This window comes from Sturnira hondurensis, unplaced genomic scaffold, assembly GCF_014824575.4.
Source record: "Sturnira hondurensis isolate 20B ecotype Veracruz unplaced genomic scaffold, ASM1482457v3 Scaffold0021795, whole genome shotgun sequence".
Classification (NCBI taxonomy): domain Eukaryota; kingdom Metazoa; phylum Chordata; class Mammalia; order Chiroptera; family Phyllostomidae; genus Sturnira; species Sturnira hondurensis.
This window is the reverse complement of record NW_028094426.1, coordinates 13,152,959-13,170,655: the sequence shown is the minus strand read 5'-3', so window position 1 is coordinate 13,170,655 and position 17,697 is coordinate 13,152,959. Positions and strand designations below refer to the sequence as shown.

Sequence of the window (17,697 nt, the reverse complement as noted above, 5' to 3'; positions counted from 1 at the left end):
TTCTCTGGTCTGGAAGCAGGTGTTGGAGTGTTTACTGCTTGACTCTGTGAGTGAGTGAGTGAGTGAATGTGTGTGTGTGTGTGTGTGTGTGTGAGAGAGAGAGAGAGAGAGAAAGAGAGAGAGAGAGGAAAGAGAGAGAGAGAGAGAGGGAGAGAATGTTTGTGTTTCTCTCGGTGTGCAGGCAGGGCCAACCTGCCTGACTGCTTTACATTCCACTCTGAGCAGTCACCCTAATAATTGTTCTTGGCTCCCTATATACCTCTTCATTTTCATTCATTATGAGTCAGAGAGTCTTAAGAACTAATCTCACAAAATGTGAGATGTCTATCTTTGAGCCAAATATCTTCTCTCAAGTTAATCCTGTCATATTTCTGTCTTTAAGACATATATAAACATTTTCTGTAGTCTAATGATATTCTTTCTTTTTTTTTTTCCAGTACGGTTCAGGTTTTATCTCTTATTTTAATTTTGTTAATTTATATTTAGTTGATTATGCTACTAGAGTTGTCCCATTTTTCCCCCTTCCCTCTCTCCACGCAGCACCCCCACCCCCATCCACATCCATGATTCTGTCTCTGTTCTTCTTGTTTACTTAGTTTGTTTTTTAGATTGAGTTGTTAATAGATATTTATATAGGTATAAAATAGGTGTTTCATTGCCATTTTATTATTCATAGTTTTGATGTTTTTCTTTTTCTTAAATAAGTCTGTTTAACATTTCATATAATAATGGTTTGGTGATGATGTACTGCTTCAGTTTTCTCCAGTCTGGGAAGTTCTTTATCTGCCTTTAGATTCTAAATGATAGCTTTGCTGGAGAGAGCAATGTTTGTCTGTAGGTCCCTGCTTTTCATGACTTTGAATATTTCTTTTTTTAAGTATATTTTATTGATTGTGCTACTCCAGTTGTCCCATTTTTTCTCTCCTTTATCCCCCTCTTCCTGGTACCCCCATTCCCTCCAGCATTCCCCACCTTAGTTCATGTCCATGGGTCACACATACAAGTTCTTTGGCTTCTCCATTCCCTATACTATTCTTAACCTCCCCATGTCTATTTTCTACTTACCATTTGTGCTTCTTATTTCCTGTACTTTGTCCCCCATTCTCCCCATCTCCTCGCAGATGATAACCCTCCATCTGACCTCCATTTCTGTGAGTCTGTTCCTATTCTATTGTTTGCTTAGTTTGTTTTTTATTTTGGTTTTGGGGGGATTTTTTAGGTTTCATTGTTGATAGTTGTGAGTTTGGTGTCATTTCACTTTTCATAGTTTTGATCTTCTTTTTTCATAAATAAATCCCTTTAACATTTCATATAATAAAGGCTTGGTGATGATGAGCTCCTTTAACTTGACCTTATCTGGGAAGCACTTTATCTGCCCTTCCATTCTAAATGAAAGCTTTGCTGGATAGTCATCTCAGATGTAGGTCCTTGCCTTTCATGACTTTGAATACTTCTTTCCATCTCCTTTTCACCTGAAAAGTTTCTTTTAAAAAATCAGTTGACATTCCTATGGGAACTCTCCTGTAGGTAACTTTCTTCTTTTCTCTTTCTGCTTCTAAGATTCTCTCTTTATTTTTAATCTCTGATGTTTTATTTATGATGTGTATTAGAGTGGATCTCTTGGCATCCATCATAACTAAGTCTCTCTGTCCTACCTGGACTTGCATGTCTATTTTCTTCACCAAATTAGAGAAGTTTTTTCATCATTTTTTTCAAATAGATTTCCAATTTCTTATTCTTTCTCTTCTCCTTCTGGCATCCCTATAATGCAAATGTTAGACCACTTGAAGTTGTCCCAGAGGCTACTTATACTGTCCTTGATTTTTTAAATTCTATTTTCTTTTTGTTGTTCTGATTGGTTTTGCTTTCTTATTTTCCAAATCATTGATTTGATTCTTGGCTTCCTCCACTCTACTGTTGTTTCTCTGTAAATTGTTTTATATCTCAATTAGTGTATCCTTCTTTTGTGACTGGATCATTTTTATGCTGCTGAAGTCCTCACTAAGTTTTTTGGGCATCCTTACATAACCAATGTTTTAAACCCTGCATCTGACAGATTGCTTATCTCCATTTCATTTAGCTCTTTTTCTGGAGTTTTGATCTGTTCTTTGATTTGGGCCATGTTTCTTTGTCTCCTTGTTTTAGCTGCCTCCTGTATTTGTTTCTACATACAAGGTAGAGGTGCTTTGACTCCATGTCTTACTAGAGTGGCCTAGTATAGTAGATGTCTTGTAGGGTCCAGTGGCACAGTCTCCCCTGTCACCCAAGCTGGGTACCCAAGGTGCCCCCTTCTTGTGGGCTGAGTACACCCTCTTCTTATAGTTGAGCCTTGATTGCTATTGGCAGGGCAATGGGAGGGATTTACCCAGGCCAGTCAGCTGCAAGGACTGATTGTGACCACCTACTACCAACCTTGGCCCTCCATGAGGATCAGCTGTGCAGGGGCAGGGTGGTGGTGCTCTGATACGGTCTGTCACTGTCCACTGGGTGCACAGGCTCTGAGGTTTCTCAAGTGGTGCTGGCCACATTCAGCTCTGACCTGTGTTTTGCCTGAGGCCACCCAGCCTGAACTATAAAACAATCTGAGATGGCTACTACTTGTGTGGTTTTGGAGATTTCCAGGTGGAGCCAAGCTGTGCATATAGGCTGGCTCCAGCTAGTGCCTGGCCTGGAGCCATTTAGGTATGGGGTTCCTGGGAGCTCACTGAGGCTGGCTGTTGCTAGTTTGAGGGGATTTAGGAAGTGAAGCATGAGCTAAGACCAGCCATTTATGTGGAAAAGCAGCTTCGATGGGCCCATATGTCTTGTGGAACGAGTCTCAGGGGATTTCCAGAGCAGGGCAAACAAAGAGTGTTAGCAAGGTAGATGAAGTCTCACATATGGCACTAGCCTGTGGCTCTGTGGCTCTGTCCACAGGATTCAGAAAAGGGATAGCCTCTTCTTGCCTTGACACCAGACACTTCAGTTCCTCCCTGTTTGCCACTGGTGCTTTTCAAGCTGCTACCCTGGTGCTGGAGCTCAGAGGGAGTGAGTCTAAGTTCATGTGTGGGTTCTTTAAGAGGAACTGCCTGCAATTCCAACAGTTTCTTCCACAGTCTCCACCCCTGCCAGTTTCTATAGCCAGAAATTGTAGGGATTTCTTTTCCTGGCACTGGTACCCTAGGCTGGGGGTCCTGGTGTGGGGCTGGGACTCCTCACTCCTGGGATATCCCCCCTGACTTTTCCCCACTCTATGCGGCTGTGGGGTCAGCCCATCTTGCATTTGCAGCCCCTCCTACCAGCCTAGATGGATATGGTTTCTTTAATTCCGTAGTTGTCAGACTTCCCATTCAACTCAATTTCTGGTGGTTCTGAGTGATGGTTTCTATATCTGACTTGTAATTTTGATATGATTTTGTAAGGAGGTGAGCCATGTCTGCCTCCTTAACCTGAAGTCTTTATCCCTTATTTTTAAATTCATCTTCAAGGAGTTGTTGTGAGGTTAAGTTTGTGTCATTTTCCCATTCTGTTACTAATACCCACTTATTAATGATCAATGCCCACATATTAATCATTTCCATATATATATCTTTTTATTATTGGTTTAATTTCCAATAAAACATATATCAACAATATTAATTATGAAAAATATTTATATTTGGCATTCTCTGATCAATACATTGATCAGACAAACATTAAATTCAATAAAAATTGTCATCCTAAGCCTACCTAAATTAATATCATCTTGCATTTCCCAAAACATTTATAAATTATACCACCAAATTTTCTCCATAGTCTGAGATCATTATAATTTCAAGTTGAGAAAACATGTCCAAGGATTAACAAGTTTCACATTATACAGTATGCAACAGAGAAATACTCAATGGGCTGACTAGCATTGCTCTAAAAAAGCACAAAATCACAGCCAGCCAGTCTAGGTTCAAATTTATTTCAATTACCAGCTGGTGTGTCACTTTTGAAAATTATTTAATTACCTCATCTCTTAGTTTCTCACCTGGACAGTGTTACTAATTATAGTACTAACCTTGAAATGTTATAGTCAAGATTAGATCTAAAGAGCTTAGAACATAATATGCACACAATTAATAGCGATTATCATATTATTATCATTGCTAAATCTGAACTCATATCCAACATCTTTGACCACATTATATCATTGTATGCAAGGCCAATTTTAAAGGTCTTTGGAATTTAGAGATAAGGTTATGGGTAAAAAACGATAGAACTTAACAGAAGTTTAAATACACATGACACACATGCACTTGTACATAAAAGTATTATCTAGCCATTTTCCCTGGTAGCTCAACCTGGTGCTTCCTAGGTTCTAGACAACACAAAATACAGGGCAGGGCAAAGTAGGTTTAGCATTGTGAGTACATGAAACAGAGTTTATTCCTTTATTATTTGTTAATTATTATATTAATTTTCATATGAACAGCTGTAAACTACTTGTGCCCCACCCTGTATGTCGGGAAAATGGTGTTGAATAGGAAAGATACTCTTATCTCCCTTTAAGCTTATTTGCCAGAAAAAGAGACAGATATTAAAGAAATGATTATCGTACTAAGGGCTTTACAGCAAGAAATCATTTAGTAATGTACTACTCAAAAGACTTAAAAATACATTCAATTATGATAACCAGAATTTAACTCCCTGCAGGCATGTCTGAAAACAATGGCTTCTTAAAATGTTATGGCACAATTAACATGGCTTCTATCCCAATAATTGAAAATGAAGCTTTATCATTTTTATCTTTTACTATTCAAGTGAGGGAACCAAAAAATCTGACAGGTAGAATCATTCAGGTCTTTGGAGACAGGTGCTTCATTGTGAGTAGGGCAGGTGTGCTGTTGTTTTTGCTGTTGTTGGTGGTGGTGATGTTGCAAGGTCCTGGGGGAAATGACTAAAGTGGAAAATATGCATCCGTGGGTTCACAGCTTGTAAGCGATGTAGTAGGAACTGACTGTGGATTGAGTGTGCCTCCGCATCAAGTTCATATGTTGAAATCCTAATGCCAAAGACAATGGTTATAGTAGGTGGGACCTTTGAGAAGTGCTCAAGTCACAGGGGAGGAGCCTTTATGAATATAATTACTCTTCTTATAAAAGAGACATCGCAGGGATCCCTGGACTATTCCACCATGTGAGGACACAGCAAGAAACTGGTGATCCACAACCCTAAAGAGGGCACTTGCTGAACCATGCTAGCACACACCCTGATCTTGAACTTCAAGCCTCCAGCACCATGAGAAATAAATTTCTGCTGTCTATGTTACCCAGTCTATGGTATTTTGTTATAGCAGCCCAAATGAACTAAGACACACAAAATTAAAAACTTTCTGTGTGTTTATCAGGGATTGCTGAATGCAAAAATTCTTTCATTACTTGTAATGTAGCCTATGTTTTACTTGCAATTGGAGTCAATAAGAAATAGTCTTCTGTTTCTCCACTATATTCCGACTGCCTACCATGTTCTAGGCACATTTCTAAGCATTTGGGGCATGTTCATGAGCAAAAGAGATAGAGATCTCTGACCTCAAGGTACTTTTAAAGTAACTCAGCAGAAAATATCAACCATTCTCCACATAGCCTGTCTTTGTGGAGAGAGACGGAAGAGGACCATCACTCTGCTTCAATTATAGAACCGGGGGCAATTCAGCAAGCTCCGATCAAGGGAAAGGACAGCAGAGATGTTCCTCTCATTTGTGTCAGTGATGTTTGTTGACCTGACATATCTTCACAGTTCACCCTTAACAAGCAGCTATCCTTGTGAGCTCAAGTATACCTTGCAGGTATATTGTTCAGGCAGTCACTAACCATCCCAAGCATCACAAGCCATCTGTCCAGGCAGAACTGCCAGGGCTTGTGGAGAGAAAGGGTGCATTTCCCAGAGTAATGTTATGGAGTCATGGGAGTTGGAGCTGGTATAACAGATGGAGGAAGGAAAGCTTGTAAAGGGAGCACTATTGGAAGACAGGGTGAGATTTTCTGGCTTTAGACAATAAAAACGGTCACCTACAATCCTGCCACTCAAATTTTTGCCTCAGTGTTCTTGACTAAGGAGTTTATATGAAGAGAACAGTGGATAAAAACAAAACAAAATAAAACAATATGCTGTAGTGGTTGTGTATTAGACACATCTAATACAAAGTTAATTAAGAACCAAAGTCAAAACAAAAGGTGGAAAATCGTGTATTGACTGAATTTCCCATGATCATCCTGTAATTGCCTCCAAGTTAAAGTACTTGGCACCTGTTTTTGTTTTTATAACTGTATAGCATATCTGGTAACCTTTGGTTAGTCACTATATTTTGTGCCCTCAGTTAATTCTTCAATCTCTCAAGAATATTGACAAGTAAATCATGACTCACATGTCAAGTCACATGAATCATGCATTTTTTCTTCTTCTTCTTTTTTAATCTCAAAATTTTTTGAATCAATTGCATATTATTTCCTTAGATTTACTAATAATACACATTGACTCTTTTCAGCTTGATCATATATGATCGATATATACACAGTATTTCAATAAGTTAAATGTGTGTATAGGAAGTTTTATTTATAGTACTTGAAATTATCTGAGTAAGCCCTGGGTAATGCAGGACTACCTGGTATAAACTGGAGGTCTAAGGGAGACCTCTAAGAGGGACCTTTGCCTACTTATTGACTTGGCCAAATGGTGGGCAGAGGAAAGAGGCATCAGTTTGCCTCAAGGCAGTAAGCTTGCAGCAAGCTATGATTTGCTCCAAGAAATAGAAAGAGAGTGTTCTCTCAGGAAGGAGATGAACAAGAGAGTGTACTCTTATGATTCTGAAAAAAGCAAACCTCCCCCTAAATATCGCCCAGTTAATATCCTATTATTCTTGATTCTGAAGAGGCAGATGAGCAAATGCTCCTCTCCTGGGAGGGAGCAGAAAAGGACGTGGGTGGAGAGGAGAAAGAGTGGGAAAAAGGACTGGAAACCTGGGAAGGAGGACAACAGTGTAGGGAGAAAGGTGGACAAGCCCTCTCCCCAGAAGTCCCCCCTGTAAACCCATGGTCCTGTAGTCACAGAATGAACCCCAAGTTCACAGTGAAAACACCACCAAAAGAAATATGCCTCCTATTGTTACATTTTCAAAGACATTTCCATGCCTTATAAATTAAAATTTAAAGAAGACTAAATTTCAAAATACTCTGCTCTCTAATTTCATCTTCAACTCATATTGCCCAAGCCATACAGTTATCTAGTTAAATTCTATTTTCCTTGCATTGTAACTGAACTTCAGCCATCTTTCACTTGGGTAATATAAGTCCTTGAATCTCCAACATTGAAAAATATCCAGTTGCTTTCTATCCAGTATCTTATGTGTCCAAATTTCTAAAGAAGAAAAAGGATAATTACATGTAAAAGAATATTACAAAAAGATTTCTATACTTGAGTTTGGAAGATTTACCTTGAACAATACCATTTAATGAACAAAAACAACATTCCCTCATTACTATTAGCCAGTAAGGTAGAAAAATAAAGAAAAAAAGGAAAATTGCTTTTGACTTAAATGATTAGTAAATTTCTACCAGATGTCCATGGACCAGAAATTGAGAGCTAAAACACAACCAGAAGAAATATGACCTTCAAGAAGCTAATTGTGATTTTATGTCTTACCTCCATCAGAGGATGAAATGTGAGACTCTGTCTTCTTTAAATTTTTCCTTTTTAAAGGTTTTATTTATTTTTTAGAGAAAGGGGACAGGAGGGAGAAAGAGAGGGAGAGAAACATTGATGTGCTCAAGAAACATTGATCAGTTGCCTCTTGCACATTCCCGATTGGGGACCTGGCCCGCAACTGAGGCATGGACTTGGAATGGGAATTGAACCCGTGACCTTTCAGTTCACAGGCCAGTGCTCAACCCAGTGTGGCACACCAGCCAGGTCTTTTTTAAGTATTTATAAACATTGGCTGTAGTTCACTTAAGGAATTCTCCCTATTAGCTTATGAGAAACCTCTGAATTTTTATTTTCTTTCTGAATCTCATATTCCTAGCATCACAATATTAAATAGAGTATGAGTTCTCTCACAGTATTCTTTTAAAGCAGGGCACCCTTAATTGTAGGAGGGAAGTATAAGCAATCTTAACCTTCAGTCAAGTCTTCTGCTTCAGAAGACCAGGTCTGTGTCCCCAGCAGGACCCCCAAAACTTCCATGCCCTTTACCTCCTATGGTGAAATTCTTCATGTCTACAAACCCTGTCCCCCGAAAGAGACTTTTCTTCTTGCCCTCAAGATCACTTCAGCTGGAAAATCACTCTTCTGTGATGCTTTTAATTAAGTTATTTCTTTATTGAGGCTAATTTGCATACAGTACAGTATATAGATGGCAATTCTATAGCTGCTGAAATTTTGTATGTGAATATACTGTGTAACTACCTCCCAGATCAAGGTAAAGAACAATTTTGTCAGCTTATTCTTGAATTGAGCTCTTGATGTTTCGGAGGTGAAGCCAGTGCCCCCAGGTGCAGGGGAGGAGTAGTGCTTCCTTCTGCAAGCTCCTTTCCCCAAGCACACTGTCTTCTCGTGTCTAAACTTTCCAGGCTGCAAGTACATTGCATGACCTCGAGAGAAACAGAAGTATTTCTGTAGTCCAGCTCCTGTCCTGACATACTGGATTAGGCCTCTACTGTTTTGTTTTGCTTTGTTTTTAAGGCTAGCCTTTTTTTTTTCTTCAGCATGTCTAATTTGTTCTAATTGCATTTCCATGATGACTACATGAGGTTGAGCATCATTTCTGGATTTACTGTTTTGTGAATGCCTATTCAAAAGAGAGGAAGAAAGAGAGGGAGAGAAGGTATGGCAACATTTTGACGAGTGAACTATACTCAGTCATTTTTTTGCTTTCTTTCTTTAAAAAAACAAAGAACAAGAAGTGACAGAACTAGATTAATATATACACCCCGATTCCAAAAGAACAACTCGCTACTAGCAATTTACTCAACAGACAATTGCTAAATCATTATTTCATTTCATGTTTGTTCTTTAAGTCCCTTGACCTGTCTATCAACTACACAGCATGGCTAATTACTTCAATCACCACTACAGAATAACAACCAGTACAGAAGTTTCCCTTCCCCTCTCCCAAGAGTTGTGCCCTACCTGACCTTGACATTTTAGGGAGAAATTTGATTTAGTTTGAACAGTATTTCTAATAGGTAATTGAATTAATCAATCAAAGACAATTCTTTTGTTGATATACTTTTCACTCTGGTTAATAAAAATAAGTTCATACCATCTTAAGTATTAATTTGATCAAACAGTTTTTACATATTTCAGAAATTCAGCCTTCTTCCATCTATTCAACTTTCAGTTAAAGATGTACTTACACGGAAGGCACAACAGAAATATGCAATTGTCCTCAAGGAAGAAGTTTCATGGGAGAGCAAGGCGTGACTGCATTTGGCGAGGTGGAGTGTAATTACGGACCAAACCCACGATTTCACTGCTGGGCTATGTGATACAGACAAGTGGCACCCATCTCCGTGGCCCTGGATGGAGTGCTAAGGCAGTTATCAGTCGTCCAAATGAAATACAAACATATTAAAAGGGGCCAGATGCAATGAGCAAGAATGAAGTACATTCGATTGGCCAACTCCTCCATAGCTATATTTGAAATTATCATAGTATGTACACTACCAGAATGAATAATGAAAAAGAAGTGCATTCAATGATATTAACAATAGCTAATGTAGTACATTACCTGAATCTATCCTATGAATTTTATTATTTTAAAAGGTCACATAGTTTTTAAAACATGGACACAGTGTAACATAACTCAAAAGTCCACCTACTTACAAGTTGACCTCACTTATCATTATAAAGTTTTCAGCTAAATTTTAAAATCATGTACTTAGCTGTAGTAACCTACTTTTCGAGTCTCACTACTTCCGCTCAAGTCCTGTTGGTATACTGCATTGTTTATTTGGCCTCATTTTTTAATGTTATGTATTACTAAAAAGAAGCTTCAAATAGGAAGCTATGTTAGCTAAAAAATAAAGGCACCATGAAAACGGCTGTCATTTTTATCTAGAAATAAAACCACATACAAAGGAGATAGTACAAAAGTTATACTGACAATGACCACAGTGTGGCACCCTAGTCTCATGCATGACATCATAAAACTACACCAAAAAGCATAATCACATCATAAAATCTAGCTCAAATTATTGCATGTTCTTCTTCCACCCCCACCAAAGGAAGTCATCAGAAGAAACCAGGGATTAGCCCTGGCTGGTGTGGCTCAGTGGATTGAGTACCAGCCTATGAACCAAAGGGTCTTGTGGGACAAGTTCCCACTAGGGGGCACATGAGAGGCAACCACGCAATGATGTTTCTCTCCCTCTTTCTCCTTCCCTTCCCCTCTCTCTAAAAATAAAATATTTTTAAAAAAGAAAAGAAAAGAAACCACAGCTTAAATATTATGTTATTTGATTTTCCCAGACTCCAATCTAGTTTTACACTTCCTTTGGCAACTGCCCTTTAACCCATCCTGAGCAAGCTTTCCCTTATCCAAAAAGAAACAAACAAAACAAGAAAACAGAAAAAAAAAATGCTAACTCTGCTTGATCTTCAAACTAACTGCGCATTTGCTCACTAACTTCATGAACAAATATTCTTCACTTGTGGAATCCACTTTGCTTCCAGCAACAACAATCTGGTTTCCAGAGTCATCTGTTACAACTAGCTTTCAGGAAGCCTCAAACTGAGTTCCTATTTGACATTATTATTCATTCCCTTCTTTTGGAAACTCTTTTCTGCTCTGGTTTGGTAATATCGCTCTCCTAAACTTGTTCTCAGTGTCAGGCGGCCTGTGTTGAGTCACTTCACTAGCTCGTCCTGAGCCAGGTGCATCCTCTAGAATGTTGCAGCCGGAAGGTCATCTGCGAAGTCTTCTATACCAAAGCCCAGAAAAGACACATATTCCAGCAATCTTTTACTTCAAGTTCAAGGGACACAATCCAGCCAATAGTGATTTTGTCAATAATGGGGTTTGTGTTGCCGAGTTCAATCCACAATTTAAGGTTTCGGATCCTGGTGCTCAGAGAACAGATGAGAGGGCAGAGGGCTTCTTGCGGATGCTCTTTCTCAGGCCCATCCACAGCCCTCAGCGGTTTCAACTCCTTCCCTGGCGCCCACTGTCTCCTCCTGTGTCTGGCGTCTGTAAGTGATGATTTGAGTTTCTGCTGTTGGATGAGGGGAGAAAAGAGCCTCAGATCCTACCTGTGGAGGTAGGGAGGGACTACAAGGAAAAAGGGAACTCAAAGTGAGGTATTATCTAAAGTCAGATTTTTAAATTTTTTAAAATTTTTTAAAATTATGTTTTATTGATTATGCTATTACAGTTGTCCTGATTTCTCTCCCTTTGCTTCCTCTACCTGTTACTCTCTCAGGCAACCCCACACCATTGTTCATGTCCATGGGCCATGCATACAAGTTCTTTGGCTTTCCATACGGTGTACTTTAAACCCCCATGGCTATTCTGTAACTACATATTTGTAACTTCTTAATCCCTTCACTTCTTTACCTAATCCCCTACGCCCTCCTCCCATTTGGCAACCATCAGAATGCCTCTGTAATCATGATTTTGTCCTTGTTCTCATCTGCTTAGTTTTTTAAAAAAATATTTTATTGTTATTCTGTTACAGTGGTTCCCATTTTCCTCCCTTCCTCTCCTCCACCCAGCCTACTGCCCACTCCCACAGCCAATCCCCACCCTGTTGTCCATGTCCAGGAGTCACTCACACATGTACTTAACTAGTCTCTTCCCCTTCTTTCCATCCTTACCCCCCTCCTCTCTGGTAACTGTCAGTCTGTTACTTGTTTCCATGCCTCTAGTTCTATTTTATTTGTTTGTTTGTTTTGTTCATTGGGGTCTTTTTATAGGTGACATCTAATGGTATTTGTTTTTTGCCACCTGGCTCATTTCACTTGGCATAATATTCCCCAGTTCCATCCATTCTGTTAAAAAGGCGGGAGCTCCTTCTTTCTTTCTGCTGTGCAGTAGCCCATTGGGTAAATGTACCACAGTGTTTTGATCCACTCATTTACTGGTGGGCACTGAGACTGTTTTCAGCACTTGGCTATTGTAAATTGTGCTGCTATGAACACTGGGGTGCATAGGTTCTTTTGAACTGGTGTTTCTACATTCTTAGGGTATAATCCCAGCACAATCACTGGGTCAAAAGGCAGTTCCATTTTTAGTTTTTTGAGGAAATTCCATACTGTTTTCCACAGTGGCTGCACCAGTCTGCACCTAGTGTACCAACAGTGTGCTAGGGTTCCCTTTTCTCCACATCCTCACCAGCACTTGTTGTTTGTTGATTTATTAATGATGGCCATTCTGAGGGGTGTGAAGTGGTATCTCACTGTGGTTTTAATTTGCATCTCTCTGATGGCTAATGATCTTGAGCATCCTTTCATGTATCTATGGGCCCTCTGTATGTCCTCTTTGGAGAAGTGTCTCCTTTGCCCATTTATTAACCAGATGTTTGTCTTCCTGGTGTTGAGTTGTATGAGTTCTTTATATGTTTTGGAGATCAAATCCTTATCCAAGGTGTTATTGGCAATATGTTTTCCCATTTGGCCAGTTCCCTTTTCATTTTGATGATTTTTTAAGCTGTGCAGAAGCTTTTTAATTTGATGTAGTCCCAGTTGTTTATTCTTCCTTTATTTCCCTTATTCTAGGAGACATATCAGCAAAAATATTGCTACATAGGATGTCTAAAAATTTTACTGCTTGTATTTTTCTCTAAGACTTTTATGGTGTCACAACTTATATGCAAGTCTTTTATCCACTTTGAGCTTATTCTTGTGTATGGTGTAAGTTAATGGTCTCGTTTCTTTCTTTCTTTCTTTTTTTTTTTTTTTGCATGTACCTGTCCAGTTCTCCAAACACCATTTATTGAAGAGGCTATTTTTACTCCATTGTATGCTCCTGCCCCCTTTGTCAAATATTAATTAACCATAAAAGCATGGGTTAAATTCTGTGCTCTCTATTCTGTTCCATTGATCTATGTGTCTGTTCTTATGCAGTACCAGACTGTTTTGATTACAGTGGCCTTGTAATATGTTTTGATATCAGTATTTTGATTCCTCTGGGTTTGTTCTTTTCCCTCAAATTTGTGGAGGCTATTTGCAGTTGTTCTTGGTTCCATATAAATTTTTTAAACAATTGTCCTAGGTCTGTGAAATATGTCATTGGTATTTTAATAGGGATTGCACTGAATCTATAGATTTTTTAGATTCAATTGTTGATAGATATGTATTTATTGTCATTTTATTCATAATTTTGATCTTTTTTTAAATAAGTTCTTTTAACATTTCACATAATAGTGGTTTGGTGATGATGAACTTCTTTAGGTTTTTTCTGTCTGGGATGCTCTTTATCTGCCCTTCATTAATTACTGATAATAATTACTTGTGTAGTGCTTTATAGCACTTTGAAGATGTGAGTTAAGAAGAGAAATAAGCTAACAGAAGAGCATAATTAAGGCTACAATGGACATATCGTTCATCAATTTCCTTGTAGAAATGTAGGAAAGGTAAAAATCTCAGTTACTTTATTATTTTTATTTTTTACAGATGAAGAGCAGCTGGGTATGTGCCCTGGATAAACACAGTCTTTTGAGACAAACCAACAGAATGACAATCAAGACTCAAGTCAACCCAAATTTAGGCCCCGCCCTGGCAAACAGCAATATAAACGACAGCCCAATCTTCGCATGTGATGTTCCGAGGATCCTTGTATAAAAAAGATAAGGACTGCAAGGGCGCTGTGAAAAACTGTAGTGCCTCCAGGTGTGGCCTGAGGTGCACATACCCTCTTCAGCAACCCTAAAATTTGCAACTCAGCTCAACAATCTAAAGTATAGTAAGTTTCGGGTGACATACCCCCTCATCTTTAATGCTCTCATTTTAAAACACTTTCTGAAGCCCTGGCTGGTGTAGCTCAGTGGATTGAGCACGGGCCTGCAAACCACACGCTCGCGGTTCGATTCCTAGTCAGGGCACATGCCTGGGTTGCAGGCCAGTTCCCAGAAGGGGACTTACAAGAAGCAACCGTACATTTCTCTCCTTCTCTCCTTCCCTTCCTCTCTAAAGATAAATAAATAAAATCTTTAAAAAAAAAACACTTTCTGAGTCTTTTGTCTTATATTCCTCCAACCCAGATTCATATCTTATATCCAATCCAATTGTAACTTTAGGATACAATTTATGGTTAGAATGGTATAGATTTAGATCACTTTCTCCATGATCTTTATTTATTTATTTATTTTTAAAGATTTTATTTTGGGGGAAGGGAAGAGAAAGAGAGAGAGAGAAAAACATCAATGTATGGTTGCCTCTCATACACCCCCTTCTGGGGACTTGGCTCACAACCCAGGCATGTGCCCTGACTGGGAATCGAACTGATGACCCTTTGGTTCACAGGCCTGCACTCAATCTACTGAGCTATACCAGCCGGGGCACTTTCTCTATTATATCTAAAAGGCATACTAAATTGGAAGAAAATTCTATGTATACTTCACTTGACTTTTTCTTTCACCCATGCACCTAACTTTTATTGAATGCCCACCATATGCTAGGCACTGGAAATATACTGATAGATAGATGTAACCAATTTACTGATACAGTTGATAATTTTAGCAATATTATCCTTCACTAAGCACCCAAACTTTTCCTTCCTCTTATGATCTCTACTGCTCTCCTTCCTTTTTGAAGACAACATAAATCTTACCCCATCTGAGATTTTGGTGGTCGATTTTCAAATCTTGGTCGAATTATTTCTTCCTTTGATTTATCCCCCCACCCCCTAGATATTGGCTGGAGAAATGGGTTCAGAAGCAAGTACCAAAATATTGTTCTCTCAAATGTTGTTCTTAAAATATATGTGTCATTAAAAGCTTAATGTCATCTGTGTTTGAAGGTTATGTTTGATTTATTGTTTTAATTCTTTTTGAGCTCTACAGGTACTTGGAGTGACTAGACTGCAAAGCATATGGTTTCTGCTACCCAGAAGGAGGTCCTGGGAACAAATAGAGGTTCTTTAAGTATCTGTAGACTCTGAAATTTCAGCAATTTGGGGACATTTTTGGATGGCGCACAAGTTTCAATTTGATCACTGAAATTCCTGTAAATAATTCTAAAAGTTCACATGATATACAGGTTGGTTTTTCCCCCTGTTTTGTCTCCTGATATAATTGTTACTACTTTAATCACTCATCTTCTATTAATTTAATCTTCTAATGTTTACTTTGGGAAATATATGGAAGAAATCCAAGGCACTGACATTTATTAATTTGCCTAAGCTAAATCATCTAATAAATGTATGAGATCCATGAAGGTCATCCATTATGATGTCAACTTCAGTATGATGAATTTTTCCCATTTGTGTAATTTGAAACTCAGTAATTAAGAAATATTAAATAAACACCTACCTTTATCACAGACGTGCTTTGTAATACGGCATGAAAACGTGTGGTTCATATGGAGAGTAACTTGTATGCATTCGGAGAACAAAGAGCCCTCTGGTATAAACCACAGCTGGCCATTTGACTAGCCCGGCAAATGTTCTAATTTGTTTTACATTTTACCCAACAGTGGGGAAGAATGAACTCTAGAAAGAGGAATTGCAGATAAATATCTATTAGTTTGTTTCTATCATGCTTTTTAGAGGAAAACTTTGAATTCTAAAGAAAAAAATCTCTGTGGTTAATAGGTACTTACCAAATAAGAAAACAAGAGAGAGAAACAGAGAAAGAAAGGAAGCTGTGTCTACTAGAAGCTAGTGGCCAGCCTTTCCCTGCGTGAGCTGTGGGGCTGAGAGGACTGTGCTTTCTCCTCTCAATGCCTTGGCATGTGCTCAGCCCCTGGTATAGGTGTACTCCAGAAAGGGGGAATCATCTGGCAGAAATGCCACTTTGCCTGCTGTGTTCAAGGCTCCCGTTTGACCAGATACTGTGAACTTTGTTCACACCAACTTGGGCAAAAACAATAGACAGCCCTAGGCGGTCAGCGAATTGGCAGGACATCAAACCAGTGCTGAGTCTTGGGGTGCTGGTAGAGCTGTGCCTCAAATTCCCAGAATTCGAGGTTGTGGAACTCATCGTTCCAGCCAGGGTGCTTTTGGAAATATGTGTCATGGTGCATGTTTGCACCAACCAAAACCTGGCACCGTCGGCAGCGCAGAGTAAACACGACACAGAAACGACGCACCATCTGCTCTGCCCCAGCTGCCTCAGCCTTACGGTACTGGTCCTCGTATTGAGGACGTTCCTGAACTTCCTTTGGTGGTTGAAGATAAAGTTGAAATCTACAGCAAAACGAAAGAGGCTGTTTTGCTTCCTAAGAAGCTTAAGGCCTGGAATGATATCCAAAAGGTCTATGCCCCTCAGAGAATGAGAGTGCCAAGGGCAACATGAGAAACTGCCCTCGTACCCAGAGCAGGGGACCCTGCATCATTTACAAGGAGGACAATGGTATCAACAAAGTCTCCAGAAACATTCCTGGAATTACTCTGCTTAATGTAAGCAAACTGAACATTTTGAAACTTGCCCCAGGTGGGCATGCGGGCCGTTTCTGCATTTGAACTGAAAGTGCTTTCCGCAAGTTAGATGATCCGTACGGCACTCGGCCAAAGCGGCCTCCCTCAAGAGTAACTACAACCTTCCACGCACAAGAGGCTCAATACAGACGTTAGCAGAATCTTGAAAAGTCCACAGATCCAAACAGCCTTCTGAGCACCAGGCGAGAAGATTCATCGCAGGGTCCTGAAGAAGAATCCACTGAAAACCCTGAGAATCACGTTGAAGTTAAATCCATATGCAAAGACCTCGCACCAGAACACTATTCTTCGCCAGGCCAGGAATCACAAGCTCCGGGTGGACGGAGCAGCCGCAGCACTAAAGGCCAAATCAGATGAAAAGGTGGTTCCAGGCAAGAAACTTGTGGTAGGAAAGAAAGGAAAGAAGGTTGTTGGTGTTAAGAAGCAGAAGAAGCCTATGGTGGGAAAAAAGGGCTACAGCTACCAAGAAACCAGCTGCTGAGAAGAAGCCTGCAGAAAAGAAACCCACCACAGAAGAAAAGAAGCCTGTGGCATAAACTCAAATTTGCTTATTCCATAATGGTCAAGTCACTATGGACAGCTAGTTTTAAATAAACATGTCAAAGGCAGTGAGAAACAAAAATTAATTAATTAATTTAAATAAAAGTGAGTGGCCGGACTTAGCATATAGTTCAACATTGTGCTATGCTGTTCAAGACTGTCTTTTAACATACTTCTCTGCAAAGCTGCAATTCTGACTTTGCTCTAACGAGTCAATCAGGAGAGAGATCCTTGCGTTCCTGTGACACTGAGGTGAGAGTGAACCTCCTGTGAGCCGATGAGATGAGGCTAATCTTGCTTTAGTCTCTACCTGGCACTAAACACGGCGGACCTTAGACGTTTTGAATTTTGAGGGGTAGGATGATGACACTAGTGAAACATTTAACTTAGTTCAGCTATCAATTAAAGTTTAATAAAATAAATTTTATTTATTTTCAATGCAACATAGAGAACTGCTGAGACAGGGTGATTCTCTGAGGAATAAAGAGCTTTTCCGACGGTGCCATAGACAGAATGTTTGTGTCCCCCCACATTATTTTTTTAATCTTTTTAGTCCTCACCTG

The 17,697-nt window shown here is 39.4% G+C and overlaps 1 pseudogene; it reads left to right on the top strand.

The window, feature by feature from the left end:
- Positions 1 to 17,212, top strand: part of LOC118978416 (60S ribosomal protein L4-like) — a 47,613-nt pseudogene extending 30,401 nt beyond the window's left edge.
- The last annotated feature ends 485 nt before the right edge of the window (positions 17,213 to 17,697 follow it).